The sequence below is a fragment of the Pezoporus flaviventris genome, unplaced genomic scaffold (genome assembly GCF_033815535.1).
Source record: "Pezoporus flaviventris isolate CSIRO_AGI_PZ_B2104156 unplaced genomic scaffold, CSIRO_AGI_Pfla_v1 ptg000076l, whole genome shotgun sequence".
Lineage (NCBI taxonomy): Eukaryota > Metazoa > Chordata > Aves > Psittaciformes > Psittacidae > Pezoporus > Pezoporus flaviventris.
The window spans coordinates 879,363-894,727 of record NW_026892624.1 but is presented as its reverse complement, the minus strand read 5'-3'; positions in this window follow the sequence as shown (position 1 = coordinate 894,727).

Here is a 15,365-nt window from a genome sequence, read left to right as displayed (position 1 = left end):
TTTTTAATATAAACCCAGTCTCCAGATCTGACAGGGTGAATCGGATAATCCAAAACTCTCACTCTTGTCCCTAATATTCTTTTATTTCTTTCTTCTAATTGTTTTCTCAGATTGACCAGAAGTTGCTGGAGATAGCCTTCTCCCACTTCCTGAAGACTTTCTCCTTTAGACTGGGATTGATATGGTCTTTCATATAGTATTTCAAATGGGCTAACCTCTTCTTTCAACTGAGGTTTAGTTTGAATTCTTAATAGAGCCAGTGGTAAAGCTTAATACCAACATAAATTCGTTTCCTGACATATTTTACTAATCTGTTGTTCATCTTTTCTACTTGCCCACTGGCCTGAGGCCTGTATGGAACATGTAGTTGCCAATCAATTTCTAATTTTTTACTAATTTCTTGTAACAATTTTGCACTAAAGTGCGAGCCTTGGTTGGAAGAAATTGCCACTGGTACTCCAAAACAAGGTAGTATCTCCTTTAATAACATTTTGATTACTTGTCCTGCATTATTTATTCTACAAGGGAATGCTTCTGCCCAGCCTGAAAAACTGTCCGTTAACACCAACATATATCAATAGCTTCCTTGTCTCGATAATTCAGAAAAATCTATTTGCCACTGCTGTTGTGGATTACTTCCTCTCCAAATTGTCCCTATTTGATTTCTATTTTCAGTTTTAGGATTATTCTTACAACAGATCTGACATTGTGTTATCACCAATTGAACTATGGTGTATATAGATAGATTCCTTACTACAATTTGTTTGTGTAAGTATTTATATAAAGAGTTGGTACCCCAATGAGTTTCGTTATGTTCCTCATAGCTAGCTTCCAGAGTTGATTATAGAGAATTACAATTCGCCCATCAGGTATCTGAATGCAATCCTCTTTGTTTTCCTGTCCTTTCAGATCTTCAATCAACTTCCTATCCTCTTTTGAATATCTAGGTTTAGATTTTTCAATTGTTAGTTTGCCATCGGGGATTAAGGACATGATTTTAGATTGTTCAGCTACCCATTTGACTTCAAAATTGGCCAAATTATTTCCAATTTCCTGATTAAAGTCACCTTGTTGATGTTCTCTACAATGCATAATAGCTACTTCCTCAGGTAGTTGAACAGTTTCCAGTAGCCGCAGAATTTCTGTAGCATGTTTAATCAGTTTCCCTTGTGTTCAAAAGTCCTTGTTTCCAGATGGCACCATGTGCATGGACCACACCAAATGTATATTCAGAATGAATCAGTCCAAATATTTATCCTTTCGCCTTTAGGCAACTGCAAGGTTCTCATTAATGCTTTTATTTCCGCCTTTTGGGCAGAGGTGTTTGCGGGTTAAGGTTTAGCTTCTACTATCTGTGAAGTGGTGGTAACTGCATATCCTGCCTTCTGTTCACCATTTTTCATGAAAGTACTACCATCAGTAAACCAAGAGTCAGCATGTTCCAGAGGTTTCTCTTTCAAATATGGTTGGCTCAAATACACAGTCTCTATAAGTGGCCAAGCAGTCATGTGTTAGTAGTTCTGTCAGTTCTTCCTGCAAAAACGATGATGGATCCACAACATTAGTGACTATAATTTCTATGTCATCGTGTTCCACAAGGGTTGGCCTGGTATTTTAAAAAAAAACATGAAGGCGATAACCAATGGCCTCCTTTCTGTTCCAGGACTGCTGATACAACATGGGACACTGATACAGTGATCTTTTGTCCCAAGGTGAGTTTGAAGCCTGTTCAATATTCATGACAATTGCCGCCACAGCCGTTAGGCATCCGGGCCATCCTTTGCTCACTTCATTCAGGTGTTTTGAAAAATATGCCACTGCCTTCTTATAGGGTCCTGATTTCTGAGCGAGGACCCCTAAGGCTATTCCTCGTTTTTCGTAAGAATATAGGCAAAAGGGTTTAGTCACATCCGAAAGTCCCAGAGCTGCAGCTCTCATTAACTCTGTTTTTAAATTTCTAAAAGCCTCCTCTGCTGAATCAGTCCATTCTAAAGAGGGAGGATTTCCTTGTAACAGTTCATATAGTGGTCTTACCAGAACACCATAATCATGGATCCAAAGTCTGTGCCATGTGGTCATTCCCAGGAACGTCCTGAGCTCCTTGACAGTCGACGGTCATGAAGTTTGGCAAATGGCTTCTTTTCTAGCAATTCCAAGTTCTCTCTGTCCTCCTGTTATTTCATATCCTAAGTCGGAGATTCAGGTTTGAATTAGTTTGGATACCCGATAACCATTCAGACCCAGAAAATTCAATAATTCCACTGGACATATTCTTCATTTGTTTCTGTGGCAATTAATAGGTCATCCACACATTGTAACAGAGTTCCCGTCTGAGTAGGTGGCTTCCATGATTCTAGTTCCGGTGCTAACTGATTTCCAAAAATCATTGGGCTGTTTTTAAACCCTTGAGGTAATACCATCCAAGTTAATTGGGTTTTCCTTCCCATGTCAGGATTTTCCCATTCGAAAGCAAATAAATTCTGTTTTTCTTTGGCCAATGGTAAACAAAAGAATGTGTCTTTTAAATCGAAGACGGCAAACCATTTCTGGTTATTATTCAATTTAGTCAATAAGGTATATGGATTAGCTACTACTGGATGAATATCCTCCACAATTTTGTTGATTGCTCTGAGATCTTGAACCAAGCTGCAACTTTTCCCATTGGATTTCTTTATTATATTCCAATTCACATTCAGTTAATAATCTATGTTTTAAAATTTATCACTGATTTTTTAATTCCTTTTGATCCTGCAATTTTAAGGGATATTGTTTTATTCTAATTGGACAGGCCCTGCCTTTTTATTTCTACTTTAACAGGCAAAGCATTTTTCACCTTACCTGGAACTTCAGGTGCCCATACTCCCAGATATACCTGATTAAGGATTTCTTCTATTTCAGGGAGGTCCTTCTGTTTGCTTTTCTGTTGAATTAAAGATACACTCAAAACTGTAATTAATTGATTGTTTCCAACTCTTAATTTCATTTTGCCTTCTTTAAATGTTGCTTCTCACCCTAATAAAGATTTTGGAGAATTTGGCATGCATAAAAATTTATACATTCCTATTTGTTTTTTGTTTTCCCAATTTGTACTTCAACTGTTTCAGAAAGGATGTTTGGTTTTGGTTTTTTTTTGGCAGTCAGTAGCTCCCACAGCTGTAACAAATTCTTTTCCCTCTGATTTAACACCAAATATGTTGCTCATGTAGCCACTAAAAATTCCACTTCATTTTCTCTAATCCCTAGCTTTAGTTTTACCAGTGGATCTGCTAGGGTAGATTCTCCAGGTCCCTGTCAGTCTAGTTCTAATACAGTCACCGAAGCGACCTGATGGGTATTCTTTTAGGGCAGTCTCACTTCTAACATCCAGATTCCTTACAGTATGTGCACTGATCTTGTCCCATAGGAGAATTCAGTCTTTCACCTCTGCCTGACATTCCTCCTCCACCTCTGCCTCGTCATCTCACATTAGTCCCTCCACCAGTTTCTACTTGTCCCAAAGCAGCTACCATAGCCATGTCTATAGCATGACTCAGCTTTTTCTTCTCTACCTGTTCCTAGTTCCTATATGCGCTCCCTGCTTCCTCCTTCACTCCCATCCACATTTACCAAACAAGCCCTCAGTCCTGTCTGTTAACATGTCTGTTCCTACCTGTCCATCTGCCCCAGCACTCATCCCACACGCAGACACAGGAGCTTCGAGCTCCCCTCCTTTCCCCTTGCGTTCATTCTGTTTTAACCCTTTCTTAACTCTGAATGTGATTCTGCTGCTTGTTGCCAGTGACATTCTTCCTTATCAATATCAGATAGGACAGATGCAGAGATCTTCCCCATTACTCTGGGTTTTTTTCTGGTTTTCTTTTTTGTTTTAACTTTAAACATCTTTCCCCAATATCACAGGCTGAACAACATCTCTCCAGCTTAGCTTTCTGCTTTTCCTTGTCCTTTTCCAAAGCCAAAATTAGGGGATCTGGCAGAGCTATGTGAATTTCGCATTCTGTCTGTCATTCCAGGTGGTTTCTTAAAGTGAAAAACATATCTGCATCCCATTTTCCTTGTCACCTTAAGAACAATATCAATTGTAACAATGAATTATAGTTCAGAGTTCCATTTTTAGGCCATTTTTCCTGATCTTCCAAAGTATACAAAGGCCACCATTGGTTACAGTATTTTATCAAAGTTTTCTTGTTTACCAAGCCCCCAGGAAACCCTCCCAGTTCTTTCCAATGTGCCAAAATACTCCCTAAAGGATTCTTTTTCAAGATTCCTTCACTCTGTTGATTTCCTATTATTAATTTCACATACACATACACTGGGGATCCCACAGACACATTCGACACAGTTACAGTACTTGAGACAGAGACTAAATTCAGTCCAGCTTCCTCAGCCTCTCTTCATATGTGAGGTCCAGCCCCCTGATCATCGTTGTGGCCCTCCTCTGGACTTGTTCCAACAGTTCTATGTCTTTTTATGTTGAGGACACTAGAACTGTACACAATACTCCAAGTAAATCAACTGTGGAAAAAGCATGATTAAGATGATAGAAAGCAACCAGCCAAGTTACAGTGGGAATTTCTAGTAGAAATTAATTATAAGCAGATTAGACTGGCAGCAGGTTTAGCAGCTTTGTGGCTTCTGGATATTCAGCCAATAACACTTGCTTACCACTTGGTACCACTAGGTCAATCAAACGGGAAAATTCTTCCAAGCAGGATTCTTGGGCCTCTTCCTACAGGACACTCAAGCAGTGGCTTCCCCTTTCCCGTCAGTCTTTGGCCTAACAATATGTAAGGCCAGAAGTCCTCACAAGTTTTGAGATCAGGCCTGTCCTTAATCTTCAGTAATCTCATAACCAATCCAGTAATACACTATGTTCTTTCTAAGTTTTGCCACATGAGTGCACTGTTGAATAAAAACCATACTCCATCCATGCTTTAAGTTACAAGGTGGGACTCCATTTTGAAGTAGCCAGGATATAATTGCTGGAGCAAAAGCAAACAAACTTTATAAAATATGTAACAGCGATAAAATGGAGTTGCATTGTAACCACATGCTGTATTAGTAACAGGAGCTGTGACCCATATATCAGAAAAAATATTGTTCAGAATAAATACAGCTGATGCATTTAATGCTTCATTGAAGCTTATTCTGCTTTCTCTCCATACATCTGAATTTTGTATACAACTTTTGTGAAGTGTCATCATGTAGAGTTATATCTTTTTTAACATAAAAATAGTTGCAAATGTAGATCTGCATGATCATATCTTGTCTTCAAGACAGAACATTACACTAAATGAGCCCCTCTGCCTTCATGCTATCACAAAGATGACAAATTTCACAATAGGATTATTATCCACAATGTCTGAGGTGGTTAGGGAAAAGGGCAAATGCCTTGTGGATAAAGGTATACCACGAGCTAGAAATTTGAGATATGTTTGGGGAAGAATAGTCTTCCATATACAGCTCACAAAGGGGACTGATCTTGTAAAGGAATAGAGAGACCTGTCACACCTGACCAGTATCCTTTACCTCTGAAAAGAATGTTGGGTGAGGAAACCTTAGCACATCACAGAGATCAAAATCAGAGATCTAAAGTCAAGTGTTTTAAGTTTCAGTTTTATTTCAGTTTCATGCCAACCATGAAAGCATCTACAATTTCTACAGACACCCACTGATACTGTAAATATTTAATCTATTTCTGAAACTTGATTTGGGTTTTATAGTGTGCCCTAAAGTTATACTTCGCCTTTACATTTGCTCTTAAACTGAAATCAGTGTTATTAGACCATAAAGGAACAGCCAGTGGCTACAAATACTATACAGAGTAAGACAAACTACTGGGCAAAATCCAACAGGTTTAACTCCTTGCATTGCCTGTGGCCATTGCCTATATTTTAGAAGAGATTGTATGTTCATTCTCAGACATTTGTATGTATTTCTCAGAAGACATGTAAAATAATTAACAAAAAAACCCTCTTAAATGCAAAGGCCGAATGGCTCAAATTGTTGTCTCTCCCAGCGTTTTCGAGGAGAATATAGTATTGTTGTAAAAATTGATATCATCATTCCACCACCCTCAAAGAGTCATTTAGTTGCAGTTTTCTGTTCAGCAGAGTATGTCAGCCTGTCTGCTATTCAGCTGCTGATATTCACAAACCTTGAAAAGATATTTCAGCTGAGCTTCCTCCTTCCATTCCCTCAGCAAACTTGAACATTTTCCAGCAGGCTCAAAAGTTATTGGAGAGGAGAGACAGCAGACAGCACAACTGTATGAGCCTCAGTTCCTTAGAAAATCAGCACTGTACATTTTTACTCCTCTCTCTGTAATTGTGCAACACAAGAAAGACAACCACAAAAGTGCTTCATACGGAGTTAACATTTAATTTTTGTGGAAGATTTTGCAGTTACACTTTAGTATGTCTAATTGCAGAGCTGAAACTTGTTTTTCATTATTCTGGTAGTATAGAAATGGCAGTTATTTCCCTTTCCCATTGCTGAAGAAAAGAAATAATTTCAGTAGCAGAGAGCTTTTAAGAGAGACTGGGTATGGACATTGAAGTATATAGAGAGGCAGTTTTTAGATGACTGTAGCATTTTCTCCATCCAGTGCCCTTTCAGTTCTTTTATAATCATTAACTGTAAAGACCGTGTTCTACAGTATCTGAGAAGACATATCATAGACCAGGACTAAAACTGAAGTCACCCGGATATGAATGTCTGCTTCTGACAGGCAAAAAGCAAACTCCTCAGAATATGTTCACATTATCAGCAGTTTTACAGTATGCATTGCGTGTCACTATGCCTGGTGGCTGGTGTAACAAAGGAAGGTCTAACAAAAGAAGCTGTGGTAGGGCTTAGTCACCTTGCACGTTGAACACACATACATGACAACGCTTGTATCCTACTATACTGGTCCATCAACAAAGAAGAGTGGAAAGACTGGGCAATACTTGAAAAGTATAAATTAAAAGGATGATCTGTATTTCTGGATAACTGCAAATACTGATGCTTGTTCTGGAAGGTTTTCATAAATGTTGTAGGAATCCATCAGTGAAATTTTATTAAAATTTAACAGTCTTCAGTCTCATCCAACCACATCTCTTCTGTACATCTGTTTTGACTCTACATACAAAGAAAAAACATCTCCAAATAAGAGATTTAGAAAAGTCAGAGTAAATGAATCTATCTATATAAATAATTAATCCTTTTCTTAATATTAATTTCATAGTATCACAGGATAGTTGATTTTGAAACAGACCTCTGGAGGTCTTTTGCCTCCATGCTCAAAGCAGGGTCAACTGGAGGAGTTTGCCCAGGTCCTTTTTCAGTTTGGTTTTGAATATCTTCAAGTGTGGAGGCTCCACAACCTCTCCAGAATTTCATTGAAAGTCCCCATTGAAATCATGACAGCTAAAGAGAAAGTTATCTGTTTTTAAAGAGGTAGCATGGCCTCTCTTTGTGTAACTTTTAATATGAAAACATAAACAGCTAGAATGTCCCTTTACATTGTGTCACTCCCACTCTTTTGAAGTTAACCATACTCTGCTCTGGATTAGAAGAGCTAAAGCCAAAGTTAATGCGACTCAATTTTGTACGTAAGAAAGAGAAGCTACTGTAGTCCAAGGACATATGCTGACAGCCTACATGTTCTCTGTGTGAGTGAAAGCACATGACTTAGAACACTGCTGGGTATTGCAGCATATTACTGTGCCGTGGACCACTTTCCTTGAACCCCTTCTGTGGACCTGTGCCTCCCCTAACAAGTGAAGAGAGCACATCTTTTGTGATGTCAGGTTCAAAAGGCATCCGTCTATTATTCCTAGGAGCACCAAACATTATGGAAGCCATAGTGAGTAAAGAATAACTGCAGTAACTTTTAGTGTAAGAACTCTGGACTTTGAGAAATGTTAAAATGTAGTAAGATGTCAGTGGAGCAGACATAGCTTCTGTTTATACAGCACCATTTTTTACTAAGAGCAGAGGTTTCTCAAAAAATGGTAAACTTCAGGAGTGGTCAGCACAGACATTAGTAAGTCATTAGTCCTCTGTTGTATATAGAAACATATGGAGGTTTAAATAAGTGCCTGCTGTTTTCAGTAGTAGACAGCTTCACTGCACAGTAAAACAGAATTATTCAGTGACAGTTTAGAAGTACAGGGAGCAGTAGATAGGCTACAGCAGACCCAGTCCTATAAGTGTCTTTGGCATGCCATGTAAACACAACGTGAAGTATGATACAGTAGACTGTTACATGCTCATGTTAAAATATTCTGAAAATATTAAAAATGCCTACAGTTTCCAAGAAGAAAAAAAATGTATCAGGAGACTGCCATGTCAGTTTGTCTCAGTAGCCTGCTAAATACAATCAGTTTAGTACCCTAATGTGTTTGGGGGAGAAAGACCTGAATGTAAAGAAAAGGAGGAACTTCTCATCAGAATTTTAACATAATGAAAATATAATCTGTATTCCTGAATAGTAAGTCACTGGATTTTAGACCATGAACTCTGTATTCAAAACTATAACAAGTATTTTTGACCTGACATCTCCAAAATATGAAAATGCTGTATTTCACACCAGTCTTAATGTTTTCAATCACTTTCAATCACTTTCAATCACTTTCATTGAAAATATTTTGTATAGCCTTATTTAGAACATTACTCCTTGTGATCAAACTTTTCCCCAGTGTAAATCTAGCAATACAAGGTAGTCAAAATTAGAAATAAGCTTTTATTTCTGATTAGGAATGCCATCCAGAGGGACCCTGTGAGGTGGGCTGATGCCAACCTTATGAAGTTTAACGATGCCAAGTGCAAGGTCCTACACCTGGGTCGGAGCAATCCCAGGCACAGCTACAGGTTGGGCAGAGAAGAGATTCAGAACAGCCCTGTGGAGAAGGACTTGGGGGTGCTGGTTGATGAGAAAATGAACATGGGCCGGCTTCAGTGTGTGCTTGCAGCCCAGAAAGCCAACCGTATCCTGGGCTGCATCAAGAGGAGCCTGACCAGCAGGTCGAAGGAGGTGATCCTGCCCCTCTACTCTGCTCTCGTGAGACCTCACCTGGAGTATCGTGTGCAGTTCTGGTGTCCTCAACATAAAAAGGACATGGAACTGTTGGAACAAGTCCAGAGGAGGGCCACGAGGATGATCAGGGGACTGGAGCACCTCCTGTATGAAGATAGGCTGAGAAAGTTGGGGCTGTTCAGCCTGGAGAAGAGAAGGCTGCATGGAGACCTCATAGCAGCCTTCCAGTATCTGAAGGGGGCCTATAGGGATGCTGGAGAGGGACTCTTCATTAGAGACTGCAGTGATAGGACAAGATGTAACGGGTTAAAACTTCAACAGGGGAAGTTTAGATTGGATATAAGGAGGAAATTCTTTCCTGTTAGGGTGGTGAGGCACTGGAATAGGTTGCCAAGGGAGGTTGTGAATGCTCCATCCCTAGCAGTGTTCAAGACCAGGTTGGACAAGGCCTTGGGTGATATGATTTAGTGTGAGGTGTCCCTGCCCATGGCAGGGGGGTTGGAACTCGATGATCTTAAGTTCCTTTCCAACCCTAACTATTCTATGATTCTATGATTCTATGACTTTATGATTCTATCTTTTTTTCTGCTACAGTCCGTTGGCTATATTTCAGTTTTGTTCCAGCCTTAGAGACTCTGAGTTAGGTCTCCTGCAAATCAGCTGGCTGATAAAATGTAGTTTCTGGTATTTAGTGAATGCTCAATGTTATTCATGCAATAGCATGTGATACCAGGAAACCATTCCTTCCTCTCAATGCTGCAAATATTGACTTTTTCAGATGAATAACCTTTTACCTAAAAAAAAAGAAAAAAAATCCAAACAAACCAGTTTAGGCAGTTGTTTTCCTTATTACTTTCCATGCCAATAATCGTACTAAAACTAATTTTATAGTTGTTTTGCTGACATTTTTCTTAATATGACTGTTTTCTAAAGGCTATTGCTTTTCAAGATAATTTGAGACACTAATTTGAATTAAAAGAAAAATTTGAGATATATCCAATGATGAACTGGACCTAACATTGTTAACTTATAGGGATACAGTTATTAGGGGGGTCCACAACCAATGGAATACATCCAGTTTAATGGTGACTCTAGGAAAATTTAAAGCAATACAAAGCCAAACACACAAGGAAGTAGAGTGAGAGACAGAGTGGCAGAGAAAGGAGAAGGGAAGTGTAGGAGCCAAGAAAGAAATGGGGTATGGAGGCTGAGAGAGACAGAGAATGAAAAACATTTCCTAGTGGTCAGGAAAAGATGTATGTGGCGCTCGCCGGATCGGTGTCCTCCCTTGGTTCCATCTCCAGTGAAGCAGATGTCCTCCCATAGTATATTTTCCATGATAACTCAATCTTTTTCTTTAGGGCCTGGACCAGTGGTTGTTCATACTTTTGATGCTGTTTTTGAATGGGAGCACACAGTGGTCAAGAAAGGTGCAACACAGCTGGTTCATTGCTGAGCTTTCTGCCAGCAATAAACTTTGGAATACAATAAATTAAAACCACTGTTTATTGTTGAAGACCACTGCCATTCTGGATTTAGAAAGACTCTTCAGGTCCAGAAATGCTAGATGACGTAGTCAATTAAAGTTTAAACAACAATAAAGTTTAAATCAAATGGTAAAGGCTAAGACGGAAGGTCAGCTGCAATGTGGATGCATCCTCAGTATTTACATGGCTTAATCCACCCAGATTGTATCAATTATTTTAAGACTGTTTCTCTTTGTGGCTGCTGATTGAATATGCTATTGTTCAGCTATTTTACAGTAACGTCAATGTAGTACATTATAATGTTCATGTGGTTTGTCATTCAAAACAAAAAAAAGTTCTGTGTTGTTGTGCTTGTAAGGACCACAAACACTTCATTTAAACCTGGGATGTCACCTCATGGCCCAGACTGATAGAGCCTGTAAGGACAATTCATGTGACAAGCAGTCTACATCTTCAATCTGGATCCATCTGCTCCTTACCAAAACTTGCAGCTGTTGCACTGTTGTCAGATCTTGACCTAGTGTAGCCCCTGAACAACTGTATTAAAACCAGATAAAGCACTTTTGCTGCATTATACATATTTCGTTGCATTTGTCATTGTGGTTTAATGTGGTGAGTAACTGAACACCAAACAGCTTCTTGCTCACTTCCCCGCTCCCTTAGTGGAACTGAGGAGAAGATGGTAAAAATATTAAAGTAGAATTTGTGGGTTGAGATACAGGCAGTTTAATAGACAGAAATGGAGGGGAGATCATCATCCTAGCCGTGAGTTAAAATACATAAAACAAGTGATGCAATTGTTCACCACTCACTGACTGAGGCCCAGCCAGTTCATGAGCAGTGGTCCCAGGCCAGCTTTCCCCTAGCTTATACCACAAGCATGATGCCATATGGCCTGTAATATCCCTTTGATCAGTTACTGTCAGCTGTCTTGGCTGTGTCACCTCGATCTCCTTGTGCACCCCCAGCCTACTCAATGGTGGGGTGGGGTGGCAGGCAGAAAAGGCCTTGACGCTGTGTAAACACTGCTTAGCAACAACTAAAGCTCACTGTGAGGTTAACATTATTCTCCTGCTAAATCCAAACACAGCACTGTACCAGGTACTAGGAAGAAAGTTAACTCTATCACAGATGAAACCAGGACAATACCTACCCCTTACCCCATACCATTTACATCATGTACAGGTCCCACATTTTCCAGTACATCCTCTCCTGTCTTTTGATACACACATATATCATTCCCTCCGCCTGTGGGCCGTCCATCTAAAATGTATGTTGGTTTCATTTAATCCATGACTTTGGGCTCCATCTGTCACAGTAGTTCTTCAGAGCAGAGAGATGGCGGTGGATTGTTGCATGCTGAAGCCAGTTCAGAAGCACTTCTCGGGTTCTATCATTGCTGCAGTTTTCCCAGTTTCATCAAAATGCATTCCTCATTAATCTGGGAAATCTTTACAGTAATACCATTGATATGGCCTACAGCAACTATAGTAGGGGTGACATACAGTAGTTTATTATGCTTGACACTGACCCACCTGACAGCCTTGTCTCTAAATTGGAGATGTATGGAACTGGTGGATGGAACAGTCAATGGATGAGGAATTGGCTGGATAGTTGCACACAAAGAGCTGAATACCCAAGTGGAGAATGGTGATGAGTGGTGTTCCTCAGGGGTCAGTGTTGGGACCAACATCTTTGTTGATGACATGGAGAGTGGCATTGATGCACCATCAGCTGGTTTGCCAAAGACACCAAGCTGTGTGGTGTGGTTGACACACTGGAGGGAAGAGATGTCATCCAGAGGGACCTGGACAGGCTGGAGAGGTGGGACAGTGCAAACCTCATGAAGTTCAACAAGGCCAAGTCCAAGGTCCTGCATCCGGGTCAGGGCAATCCCAGGCACAAGTATAGGTTGAGCAGAGACTGGATTGAGAGCAGCCGTGAGGAGAAGGACTTGGGGATGTTGGTTGGTGAGAGGCTCAACATGACCCTGCAGTGTGCACTCGCAGCCCAGAAACCCACCGTATCCTGGGCTGCATCAAGAGGAGCGTGACCAGCAGGTTGAGGGAGGTGATCCTGCCCCTCTGCTCTGCTCTCGTGAGACCCCACCTGCAGTGCTGCATGCAGCTTTGGGGCCCCCAACACAAGAGGGATGTGGACCTGCTTGAGTGAGTCCAGAGGAGGCCACGAATATAATCAGGGGGCTGGAGCACCTCTGCTATGGAGAAAGGCCAAGGGAGCCTGGCTTGGTCAGCCTGGAGAAGGCTCTGGGGAGACGTTATAGTGGTCTTCTACCTAAAGGGGACCTTGGAGAAATGTGGAGAGGGACTCCGTATGAAAGCAAGTAGTGACAGGACAAGGGGCAACGATTTTAAACTGAAAGAGGGTAGATTTAGACTAGATATATTAGGAAGAAGTTGTTCACTGTTGCACAGGTTACCCAGAGAATCTGTGGCTGCCCCATCCCTGGCAGTGTTCAAGGCCAGGTTGAATGGAGCTTTGAACAATGTGGTTTAGTGTGAGGTGTCTCTGCCCATGGCAGGGGATTGGAACTAGATGATCCTAAAGGTTCCTTCCAACCCAAACAATTCTGTGATTCTATATAGCAATTAACATGATACAATTCAAATCATTGGCTATTCTTACCTAGAACGAAATCCCCTGGAGGTACACCCTGGACTTCCCCATCCTCCTGTATTACCCACCAAGTGCGTCCAGGTCCTTGAGCAAAAGCACTCCCACAAATGGATTTGACTTTGTCTGAAGCAGGAATAACACAGACTGGTTTCCCCAGCTCATTCTTTATGCGCGCTACAGGAACTTTATCTCCTTCTATAGAATGTAATAGTTTTGATTGGGAAGGGCTAGTTTGATTGGCAGATCCCCTAGTGTTGACTAATAATAGAATCATTGAACAGTTAGGGTTGGAAAGGACCTTAAGATCGTCTAGTTCCAACCCCCCTGCCATGGGCAGGGACACCTCACATTAAACCTTGTCACCCAAGGCTTCATCCAACCTGGCCTTGAACACTGCCAGGGATGGAGCATTCACAACCTCCCTGGGCAACCCATTCCAGTGCCTCACCACCCTAACAGGAAAGAATTTCCTCCTTATATCAAATCTAAACTTCCCCTGTTGAAGTTTCAACCCGTTACCCCTTGTCCTGTCACTACAGTCCCTAATGAAGAGTCCCTCCCCAGCATCCCTATAGCCCACCTCAGATACTGGAAGGCTGCTATGAGGTCTCCACGCAGCCTTCTCTTCTCCAGGCTGAACAGCCCCAACTTTCTCAGCCTGTCTTGATACCAGAGGTGCTCCAGTCCCCTAATCATCCTCGTGGCCCTCCTCTGGACTTGTTCCAACAGTTCCATGTCCTTTTTATGTTGAGGACACCAGAACTGCACACAATACTCAAAGTGAGGTCTCATGAGAGCAGAGTAGAGGGGCAGGATCACCTCCTTGGACCTGCTGGTCACGCTCCTTTTGATGCAGCCCAGGATACCGTTGGCTTTCTGGGCTGCAAGCGCACACTGAAGCCGGCCCATGTTCATTTTCTCATCAACCAACACCCCCAAGTCCTTCTCCGCTGGGCTGCTCTGAATCTCTTCTTTGCCCAACCTTTAGCTGTGCCTGGGATTGCTCTGACCCAGGTGCAGGCTTTTGCTGGATGTACTCCAGTGTTTGAAAGCCCCACCACTGTTTCTGAATGAGCTGACTCCTGCTTCCAGGATTTCTTTTTCTGCACAGTGGCAACTTACACTGGCACAAGTTGGTTCTGTTGTTCAGCTGCAGTGCCTGTCAATGGAGTTAGAATAGCTGCAGTGCGTGTTATTTTAAATGTCATCAGATCCAGAGACCTTCTCCTCCTCCTGAGGGTGCTGAATAGTGTTGAACAAGGCTTGGTAGGTGCTGTCCAAGCTCCAGCACATTGAAGTGATTTGTGTCTCTCAGTGGGAATTGCCAGGGTAACAGCATACTTCTTCCAAATAGTTTGCTAGTTTTCTCTGGGTGCTGCACTTCCTCAGGGTGAAATTCCAAAATGTTGGAAGTGACTGCTGTCCTAGGCACTTGCTCATACTATCCCACATTTAACATGCTCAGATCAGGTCTGTCATTATTTCAACCCTTTGTGCCCCACGTTGTGAGTCAACATGCTACCCAGCAGGCAGCTAAACACCACAGAACTGTTCCACCAACTAGTGGAATAGGGGAGAGAACTGTGGAGAAAAACTAAAACCCAAACCTGTGGGTTGAGATAAAGACAGTTTAATAGGACATGGAAGGGAAAATAATAATAATGGTGATGCAGTAATTACATCATGCAAAAAAAGTGATGCACAATGCAGTTGCTTACTACCCACTGACTGAGGCAGTTCATGAGCAGCGGCTACTGGACAGCTTTTCCCTTAGTTTATACACTAAGCATGATGCCATATGGTATGGAATATCTCTTTGACCATTTGGGCTCGGCTGTCCTGGCTGTGTCTCCTCTCAGCTTCTTGTGCCCACAGCCTCCTCAGTGGTGGGGTGTCATGAGAAGCTAAAAAATCCTTGACTCAGTGTAAATGCTGCTTAGCAATAGCTTTAATATTGGTGTGTTATCAACATTATTCTCTTGCTAAATCCAACCCACAGCACTGTAGCAGGTACTAGGAAGAAAATCAACTCTATCAGAGACAAAACCAGGAAGGTCCTGTACTGAAATGACAGTCTCATGTTGTGACATTTAGAATTCTTCCCACACTTTTCAGGCTGCTTGAGTAGTAGCCAAAATCTTGAGATTTCAAAGTTTCAAATTCCTTTGTCATTAAATGTATCTTTTTGACAAAATATTTCTACAGATCTGATATACAACCAA